Source organism: Symphalangus syndactylus, chromosome 9 (genome assembly GCF_028878055.3).
Source record: "Symphalangus syndactylus isolate Jambi chromosome 9, NHGRI_mSymSyn1-v2.1_pri, whole genome shotgun sequence".
Taxonomy (NCBI): Eukaryota; Metazoa; Chordata; class Mammalia; order Primates; family Hylobatidae; genus Symphalangus; species Symphalangus syndactylus.
In genome coordinates, this window is record NC_072431.2 from 73641355 (window position 1) to 73652268 (window position 10914).

General features: G+C 39.5%; 1 protein-coding gene and 1 pseudogene across 4 annotated transcripts in view; one reads left to right on the plus strand and one right to left on the minus strand.

Annotated features, from left to right (window-relative positions):
* The window catches only part of LOC129489856 (zinc finger protein 680), a 77987-nt gene extending 68610 nt beyond the window's left edge, over positions 1-9377 (plus strand). For 2 of the 4 annotated variants that reach the window (XR_008660096.2, XR_010113520.1), the window contains one exon: positions 749-9377. The gene's annotated coding sequence lies outside the window, so the exon portion shown is untranslated. The remainder of the gene's footprint in view (positions 1-748) is intronic. The other 2 variants (XR_010113519.1, XR_008660097.2) reach the window with 1 other exon arrangement.
* LOC129489864 (heterogeneous nuclear ribonucleoproteins C1/C2-like) lies at positions 325-1301 on the minus strand (annotated as a pseudogene).
* Positions 9378-10914: the final 1537 nt, after the last annotated feature.

Genomic DNA, 10914 nt, shown 5'->3' on the forward strand with positions numbered 1-10914 from the left:
CCAGAGGCTGAGGCAGGAGAATTGCTTAATCCAGGAGATGGAGGTTGCAGTGAAGCAAGATTGCACCACTGCACTCCAGCCTGGGCAACAGAGCAAGACTCCGTCTCAGAAAAAACAAAAAAAAAAGAAATACATCCTTTTTATTGTTAAGTCATAAAGAGGTTTCAAAATTAAAAGCAAAAACTACCGCGTAAGACTTAACAAAACTACTAGGAGTGGCAAAGGAGGTGAAAATGGGACCTAGGTGCAGGGCAATATGAATTAACGTGGGAAAGACAAGGACAATGAGCATGTGCTGAAGATACTAGAGGAGAATATCTGGTAAAAAATTTGATCTTAGAGAAGCACCTAAGTAAACAAATACTGGGATGAGATTTCTAACCCCCACTGTGTGCTTAAGAGTCATTTTTGCCATTGGCACTGTCTCTGTCATCCTCTCCTTCCTCAGCCTCTTTTTCATCCTTGGTCAACTCCAGCTGGGTATCCCCCACCTTCATTATCATCATCATCCAGTAGATCCCCCTCCTCAGCAGAGTCATCTGCGCCCCCCTCAGACTTCACATTAATCTCATTTTTCTTCACTGAGCTCCTGCTCTGTTCTTCTCACTTATCATTTTTCATCTCTACTGCTTGTTTGCTCTGTTCCTTTTAAATTTTTCCAGGTTTTCCAGGGGTGAATCCACTTTTTGTTTTATCTGGTTCAGTTCCTTCTTAATGGCCTAAAGGTCATCTCCTTTCAACTTTCCAGACTTGGAAGATCCCTGCTGTCCACTCTTAGAACTGAAGCCACTTTTGCCCCTTCATGAGGTGTTTTCTGATACATGCTGACGTTTTGAGGGCACTACAGCCTAAGCAATAGGAGGAGGAGGAGGAAAATGTGCTGGGCAACTGTACATCCTTTCACAATAATCCCGTTGAAAGTCATAGTCCAAGTCAAAAGAGCAGCTGAATAGAGGCGATGGAGAAGGGTGTTCTGTTACTGACCCATACATCGCTGCAGATCATTTCACACCTGCTTCTCCTCCGTTCACTTTTGGCTCTGCAGCCAGGTTAATATCTAAAACCTGGCCAGCAATTGTTCTGCCCTTCTCTCTTCTACAGCAGCCAGGGCATTTCTCTCATTCACCTATTGAACAAAGGCAAAGCCCTTATGAACAGAGCAACCCACAATTTTGCTGTACGTCGAAAAGATTGCCTCCACATCAGACTTCTTGACCACAAGAGTGTTGAGATTTCCAGTGAACACATGGGAATTCACGGAGCGAGGATCTCTTCTGTTGGTAACATTGCTGGCCATTGTGTTTGATAAGGTTTCCACAAAGCCAAAAACAAGAGGAAGGAGAGAGAAAAGATTCGATTCTGAGTCTCCTACTCCCAGGTTCTACGTGGAGAAGCCAACTGCTGCTCGAGGTCGGCAACGTGGCCACAACCGCTCAGTCTTCGTCTCTTCACAAAATCAGACCCATTACTTCTGACCAACATCTCCTCCACTCCCAGCCCCAGACAATCATCATTCTACTCTATGCTTCTATGAGTTTAAACCTTTTTATACTCTACATAGAAATGATATTATGAAAGTTTTTTTCTGTGCCGTCTTATTTAGCATCATGTCCTCCAGGTTCATCAATGTTGTTGCAAATAACAAGAGTTCTTTTTTTTTTTTTCCATAGGGCTGAGTAGCATTCTGTTGTGTAAATATACCACATTTTCTTTATTCATTCACCTGTTGATGGACACTTAGGTTGCTTCCATACCTTAGATATTGTGAGTAATCCATTTCCTTCCTTTTCTCTCATTTGTTTTTATATCTTTTTTCCTTTTTTTTATAGCCAGGAGTATTTTATTTTTAAAATATAAATTATGAATGTTAAATGCCTTTATTTGAGCTTCATTTGAGTCATTAGCTGTGTTCCCAGGGGAAATTATTTTACATCCTTGGTATAAGAATTAAAGAAAGAGGAGAGAAACACAAAGGGTGGCTTGACAGTCAACAGGGACAGGTTTATTTTGAATAAACCTAGAGGGGCAGCTGGCCGAGTTAGGTCAGAGCCACACTCTTTTACAGACTAAAAATTTTTAAGGATTCAGGGTGGGAGAGTTTATCAGAGGCTTGGACTGCTTCTGTGTCTCTTTGTTGTGCTTATCTGGGAGGGAGAGTTGTATGTCTGTTCCCATACATCTTTCTGCAGCTGCAGGCATAGCCTCCCAGTCTGCTTTTAGCTTCCCAATCTTAGTGCACCCGAAGGGAAAAGAATGTGCTTATTAAGGCCCACTGTTTTACTGGGGCCCATTGTATGAGGGTGAAGATTGGCAGTTAAGAGACTTTCCCTCCACCTCCCTCTGTGCCCGAGCTGGCTGTTTTTTTTTTGTTTGTTTTTTTGTTTTGTTTTGTTTTTTTGAGATGGAGTCTTGCTGTGTCACCCAGGCTGGAGTGCAATGGTGTGGTCTCCACTCACTGCAACCTCCACCTCCTTGGTTCAAGCAATTCCCCTGCCTCAGCCTCCCAAGCAGGCGCATGCACCACACCCGGTTAATTTTTTGTGTTTTTGGTAGAGATAGGGTTTCACTATGATGGCCAGGCTGGTCTCGAACTCCTGACCTCGTGATCCGCCCGCCTCGGCCTCCCAAAGTGTTGGGATTACAGGCGTGAGCCACCGTGCCCACCCTGAGCTGTCTTACCTGTATTTTACTGTCTGCTCTTTCTGGCTGCTTGTAGTTAGAAGAGAAGTGATTTCCTTGAAATGCATGAGGCTAGAAAGGGAGCTAGAACTTAAAGTGGCAGTGTTTGTCTGAGTTGACGGTGCTCCTGCTCTATCACTTGGAGCTTCAATCTTCATTATTAATAAAAAATACTATTTCCCCCAGGGCTGTTTTAATTCATACATGGTAGCTGTAAGTATTTTTCACTGAAAGCCTTGTCTGAATATAGTACAGTAAATATTTAAAAATAAGAACAAAATCATTTATATTTCAAAGATCCTTTATTATAGTTTAGTGGGTATATTTTGTCATATTTAATGTATTTATTCTTTCCAAAAAATGCCAAAATAAAAATGTTATTATTTTTTCTGGAATAACAGACTAAGAGTTTCTACATTGTGACTTTGCTAATTTTTGCATATGGTGTTAACTGCTACCTTTGAATTTAGGTTGAATTTTAAACCCACTGTTGTTTAGTTTGTGTAATATTTGTTTCTTTTGGGGAATCAAATATATTAGATATGGACTGTTTGGGGTAACCTAATTTCTGGGCTTAATTTCTTCTTTCTTTCTGTTATTAAATCTGGAACTTTAGAAATTATTAGGATTCAAATAAGGTTGGTTTGGAATCCAGCAACAGAAAATCCCAGAAAAAAGTGAAGGACACAGCTACTGGATAGTACCTTTCAGTGAGATATATACATGAAACAGAGTTCAGTGAAATTTATAAAATTATTGCAAGTTTGTTGAATTTAGAAACTAATTGCCTACAATATATTAGGCACTTGTCTTAGTTTGTCTGTAGCATCCTTAGCTTGAGAAAGCTGACATTACTGAAAAGAATATTGCTACTGTAATAAACTTTGGAACAAATATTTATGTGACAGTAAACATTTGCCTTCTTAAATACATGTCATTCTGGCTCAGTCCTTTTGGCACAACTGTTTATAATTCCAGAGACTTTCACCAATGTTCATTTTATGTTTATTTTTACATAGTAAGCTTCACAGTTGACATCATTATATTGGGATGCCCCAGGCAATTCCTGAGCCTTAGAGCTGACCATCCTACCTCATCCTTCTTACTTCACGTGCTCTGTTGTTGTGTTTCTCTCACTCCATATTTGAGCCTTAATGAGATCTCAGTTTGGAGAAAGCAGAGGAATGGGTTGCCATATATGTTGGGTTGAGAATCAGGATCCTCTTGAGGATAAAGGCTTGACATTTATTACTCATAGTACAAAGTAGAATTTTTAAGATGCAGACATGTTTTTGTTTTTGTTTTTTTGAGGTGGAGTCTTGCTCTGTCGCCCACGCTGGAGTGCATTGGCATGATCTCGGCTCACTGCAGCCTTTGCCTCCCGGGTTCCAGCGATTCTCCTGCTTCAGTCTCCCGAGTAGACTAGCTGGGATTACAGGCGTGCACCACCATGCCTGGTTAATTTTTGTATTTTTTTTTTAGTAGAGACGGGTTTTCACCATGTTAGCCAGGCCGTTCTTGAACTCCTGACCTCAGGTGATCCGCCCACTTCGGCCTCCCAAAGTGCTGGGATTACAGGCGTGAGCCACTGTGCCCTGCCAACATGTTTTATTCAAATTAAATATAGATGATTTTATCAGTATGCCCATATGGTAAAAATAACTGTATCAAGTCCATCAAATGTTCTGCTTTAGACTCTCCCAATGCAAAGATCAATATATATGAATTGGATGTTAGTTTTGTTTTGTTTTTTAGTGTAGGCTATTGTTAAGATTTTTTTTCTACTTTATGCTGATGTTAAGCTACACAAAGCTTACCAAAAGATTTATTTTATCATATTTATTTTTTACCCAAAGTTACAACACTTAAATATTCAAAGTGACATTCTGGATTCCCATTTTCCAGGTAATGTAGTTTGCATTTATTAGTACTACCTTTCAGTTTTTCCTTATGTGGTGCAAGATTATAAAAATGCCTTCCAGCTGATTTCTTAGGTAACAGCAGAATCTGTTTTCTCAGACAGTAGCATAAGAATTCTTGATATACCACCTTTAGAGGTATTGAACACACTGGATAAATGTGAAATCTGGATTTATCTATAAACTCATTAGAGGCTGACTCATGGCAACACATGTTATAGTTCAATATTTTTGTTTAAATTGTTGAGCCACATCCATCTATATATGTAACACTAAGATTGTAACAGCTCCTTTATACTAAGCCCAAATTCATTTTACCTGGTGATTTTATTTGAAATGTATGAGCTGTATTATATAACTTTAAAATAAGTGATACAAATTCAAAGAATATGGAAAGAAGAGTCATACAGGCACACTGACAGTGAATTGGAATCTGGCAGGTGACAATGATTAACAGGTTGTGCGGATTCAACTAGACCTAAATCCCTGAAACAATATTAAAAGACAGAATTTTAAAATTAAAAACATTGACAATATAATAGGCCTATAATATTTAAAAAAATGTTTACCCATCATCAGTCGATATTAAGTTAAACTAGAAAATTTGGAACACATTATACAAAAAAAATGAAATAACTATCCCCAGGCTTACTCTGATCAAAATAAGACTTCAGCATATTTGAAAACACCAAATTATTATGAAAAATATCCATTTTAAACAGATCTTTTATATATATTACTTCTAAATAAAACTTAATACTAATAGGTTTGATTTATGAAATATTTGTTTATCACTGTAGTTAAAAATGGAGATATTATATAAACATTCTGTTTAAATAATTTTGATTAAAATATTTGGTGTTTTAATTGAGTACCAGTATTCATACAGTATGGCAAATTCAGGCTTATTGTATAAAATGGCAAAATAGTATTTTACTTTTTCTAAAATGCAAAATGGTATTTTACACTTTTTGACTATTTTGGCATTTTATAAAATAAGCCTACATTTTTGGAGATATTTTTAAAGAAGCCAATCTTTTCTAAAATAAAATTAATACATCAAAAACTAGAGACATGAATGTCATATACATCGTTTACTGAATCCTACAGTAATCTGTAAAGTTTGTTTGTGTACATCAATGTTAGATTACCTAAAACATAATAAAGTTTCTATTTTACGTTATATTTAATATATAAAAGTCCAAAATATATCCAGACAGACAAAAATTATGGCTGCCACTTTAAAAAACAAATGTTTGTTTGGCCATGGTGGCTCATGCCTGTAAGCCCAGCACTTTGGAAGGCCGAGGCAGGCGGATCACTTGAGGTCAGTAGTTTGAGATCAGCCTGGCCAACATGATAAAACGCTGTGTCTACTAAAAGTAAAAAAAATTAGCTGGGAGTGGTGGCAGGCACCAGTAATCCCACCTACTCGGAAGGCTGAGGCAGGAGAATCGCTTGAACCCCTGAGGCGAGGTTGCAGTGAGCCGAGATCGCGTCACTGCAGTCCAGCCAGGGCAATAGGGCAACGACTCCATCCCAAATTAAATTAAATTTAAAAAACCAAAGGTTTTAGCACGATAAAGAATGTTAAAATGTAAACTAAAGTATGACAGTTTAGATTAAAAATATGATGAATGACTTTTTATTTGCACTTGTGTTAAGAATCACCTTTATTTTTTTGAAACACAGGAAATGCTGCGGTGGTAACTTGCTGGGTGATGACTGGGAAGGTATTTACTATCCTAGGGATGGTGGGGTCCAGTGGACCAGAATCCTCAGCACCTGACCATGTTCACTGCTGTCCTTTTTCTCCCTAAGATTCGTTTCTCAGACTCCGTCATCAACTCTGTTTCCATCGTGGCGTGAACGGTTTTTCGCTTCTTTAGCATCTAACTTTGATTTCTGCTAATTTTCGTTGATAGTTTTTCTTGTCCATCTCTGGTGCTGGCTTTGCTGTTCCACTTTGAGGAGTTCCGGCAGCTTCACCCTCAGCTACTCCAACAGTCCGTCCCTTTGGCTCAAACTCTTGCAGTTTCTTTCGGTTCTTCTGTTCCTGGAGTCTGAGATTTGTCAGCAGAGCCTGTTTTTCAGGAACCATGGCTACCACCTCCTCCCTCCTGCGGGGCGGCTCCTGGACTTCTGGTGGGCGCTAGTCCCAGCCACGGCCCAGCCAAGCACAGCGGGAACCGCAGCAGCAGCCGGAGTGCCAGCCCCCGGGGTCGCCCAGGCCAGGGACGCCACGGCTCTAACCCTGGGTCGAGGCCCAGATCGGTGCACAGAAAGCCGTTGTCAAGTGGAGCATTTCCCACAGCTGGGCGAGCCCTCCTCAGCCTGCCGGAGCCAGTTCCTGCCTCCAGCTTCATGCTGCCACCGCCCCTTTCATTAGAGGGACGCACAGGAAGGCGCAGGGGCACAGAGACATTGTGGAAGAGTTCTGGGGAAGGAGGGGCGGGGCCCGGCAGCCTCAGGCCCAGGGCATTGCGGCGCGCCTCATGCCTGAGCAGACATCAGCCACTGTCACCGCGGGGATGACAGAGGAGCCCAGGCTCCCCCAGCCAGCCTTCCTCTGTGCCAGGAGAGGAGAAAACTTTCCTAAAAAGAAGCACAGGGTAGAACCTGCAGATCTGACCCAATTAAGTTTTCGTCCTTTTTATCTTTTTTCTTTTTTTGCCTTTTCCTTTCAAATTATGCTCACCTGAAGTCAGATTTCATGTTCCATCTTCATGTGGCAATTTACATGTAATCATAATGGTCACAACTTTAAAAACTTTTTTTGTTTTTTTAATTTGGAGACGGAATCTCACACTGTCGCCCAGCCTGGTGTACAGTGTCGCAATCTCAGCTCACTGCAACCTCCGACTCCCGGGTTCAAGCAATTCTCGGGCTTCAGCCTCCTGAGTAGCTGGGATTACAGGCATGCGCCACCACGCCCGGCTAATTTTTGTATTTTTAGTAGAGATGGGGTTTTGCTATGTTATTCAGGCTGGTCTCAAATTCCTGGCCTCAAGTGATCCGCCCAGCTTGGCCTCCCAAAGTGCTAGGATTACAGAAAAATTTTAATTTATTTTACCCAAGAGTGCTAGGTTAACTTTAAACTTTTAATAGTGCTTTCTGAACGCTACAGTTTATTACCTTTTATTTGATTCTATTAACTAAGCTATAGTAACTAATAATAAAGTCTTAATTTGCATACCTTGACAGTTTACAAAGGGCATGTATTTATTCATTTAACCAATAAATGTGTGTTGAGCATACACAATGTGCCATAATTTTTGCTAGGCTTAGGAAATAAAATGAAGAAAAGAAAACTATTGGTCTCTACTCTCATAAAACTTTCAGTCTGGCTTCATGAAACTCTCACACACTCCTGAGAAGTGGATACCTTTGAAGTCTCTTATTAAGCTCCTACCCAAAGTAACCACTATCTGAATTTTGTGTTATTCTTTAATTTATGCAATTTTATCTATAAACCATATACACTTTAGTGTTGCCTGTTTTTTGCGTTTATATAAATTTTACCATTTTATATCTGTGACTTGCTTTTTTATTTATAATTTTTTTATTATTTCATGTTGCTTAGCATAGCTGTAGTTGTCCATTTTCACTGCTGCATAGTGTAAATATACATCAATTTATAAATCAATCTTATTGCCAGTGGATATTTGTGAATTCCAATTACTCCGTATTTTTACCAACTTAGAATTACTAGACATAATTTTTGACAAAATGGTGAATTAGAAAAGTGTATCATTTATAGTTTTAATTAGCATTTTCATAGTTACTAATGAAGTTGGAATTTTTCATAAGTTTATTGATCTAATAAGATCTAAGACTTGCCATCTCTCCTATATTTAATCTTTTATTTATTCATAGTCTGTCATATATATATATATATATATATATTTTTTTTTTTTTTTTGAGACGAAGTTTCTCTCCTGTTGCCTAGGCTGGAGTGCAATGGTGTGATCTTGGCTCACTGCAACCTCTGCCTCCTGGGTTCAAGTGATTCTCCTGCCTCAGCTTCCCAAGTAGCTGGGATTACAGGCACGCACCACCACACCTGGCTAATTTTTTTGTATTTTTAGTAGAGATGGGGTTTCAACACGTTGGCCAGGCTGGTCTTGAACTCCTGACTTCAGGTGATCCACTCGCCTTGGCCTCCCAAAGTGCTGGGATTACAGGTGTAAGCCACAGCACCCAGTCTGTAATATATATATTTTTAAATATCAATCTTTTGTAGTATGTCTTTTAAAAATATTTTCTCCCAATTATGCTTTGTCTTTGCATTATCTGTAGTAAAACATGTTTTTATACATTATTAATAATCGAAAGTTTAAAATTGATACTCTAATTTATAAATATTTTTATGCATTATCTTGTGCCATGTTTAGAAAATTTTTACCCCAGTTATAATAACAATATTTTCCTGTATTTTCTCCTAAAAGTTTTAATTTCTTAATCTATGTGAACAAGTATTTTGTGTGAGTTGCTTTTCAGGTATCCAATCTACCTAAGAGAACCAATTGTTTAGGTACTAGTTTATTGACTAATTCTTCTTTGCAAGTATAATTGTATAATTAATTTCTCATTTTAATCTGTTGACTGGAACCATAGATGCAATAGTTAACAAAAATGTTTACAGCAGCATCATTATCATGTTTATGACATTAAAAAACAAGCTTTTAATAGTTTATTGTGTACATTTGCTGTAGTTTATTTTAGATACCTTGTGTATTTACAAAATAAAATAACATCTTTTATTTCTAGTTTGCTAAAGGCTTTTACAGAGCTCTTTTCTGTGCCTATTTTATATACACGTATAGATTTTAGTGTTCAACTTATCTTGTACTCCTCAGATAATCTTAGTCATGGTTTTACTTATTTTATACAGAATGTGAAAGGAAATTAAATTTTGGGACCCCAAATTCATTTAGTTGAAGGAAAATGTCAAGCTGGGAACTGGGTCTCACAAATCTGTCTCCCCCTTTTGGTTCCTAAATAAGATGGTTACAAGATGAAAGGCTACACACCTCCCCCATATTTTGCACACAAGAAAATTCCTGGTGAGATGTTAAAACTTCACCATGGCAATGCAACTTGATAGCTTATCTTTACAGGTGCAGTCACCCTGGCCCGCCAGACACAAATGCGTATCTGATTTTTTTCCTACCCCATTTTGTCTGTGTTATGTAAAATGCAGATTCCCCATATTTTTCCTCTGCCCCCTTTTGTTTATGTAAAAACTGTGTGCTTCTCAATATCCCACCCTTTCCCCTTTAAATTTGGAGCCCTCAAAATCATCTTCAGAAAAAGGCATAGACCTGTCTCCTGGGTGTGTCCTTAACTTTGGCAAATAAATCTCCTAAAATGATTGAGATGTGTCTCGTTGTTTACTTCAACTGACATCTGGTAACCACAGAGGGATCCTGACTGAAAGTGACCTACTGGCTTGTGGCAGTTCACCTTTCAGTGCTTGGTACCAGCTTGGGCACCTTATGGCCCGAACCGACAGGACAATTTACGGAAGTCTGGGACCTCTTTTCTCCAGGGATCCCTGATTTTCCAACGTTTTTCAGCTGGGGGTCGGAGGTTTATTTGCTGTTAAAAAGACTCTTTTCCTTCTGCGTCGGCAGAGTCTGGTTTGGGATTCTGCCTTGCAAATTCTTCTCTTTCTCTCTTTTTTCTTTTCTTTTTCTTTCTTTCTTTTTTTTTTTTTTTTCTTTTTGTTCTTGTTTTTGAGACTGAGTCTCACTCTGTTGCCCAGGCTTGAGTGCAGTGGGGCAATCTGGGCTCACTGCAATCTCCGCCTCCCAGGTTCAAGCGATTCTCCTGCCTCAACCCCCCAAGTAGCTAGAATTACAGGCGCATGCCACCACGCCTGGCTAATTTTTCTTTTTTTTTTTTTTTCTGAGACAGAGTCTCGCTCTGTTGCCCAGGCTGGAGTGCAGTGGTGCAATCTCGGCTCACTGCAACCTCCGCCTCCCAGGTTCAAGCAATTCTCCTGCTTCAGCCTCCTGAGTAGCTGGGATTACAGGCGCACAACACCATGCCCGGATAATTTTTGTATTTTTTTTTTTAGTAGAGACGGGTTTCACCATGTTGGTCAAGCTGGTCTCAAACTCCTGACCCCGTGATCTGCCCACCTCAGCCTCTCAAAGTGCTGGGATTACAGGCGTAAGCCACTGCACCCGGCCTAATTTTTGTATTTTTAGTAGAGACGGGGTTTCACCATGTTGACCAGGATGGTCTCAAATCTCTTGACCTCGTGACTGCCCACCTCAGCCTCCCAAACTGCTGGGATTACAGGCATGAG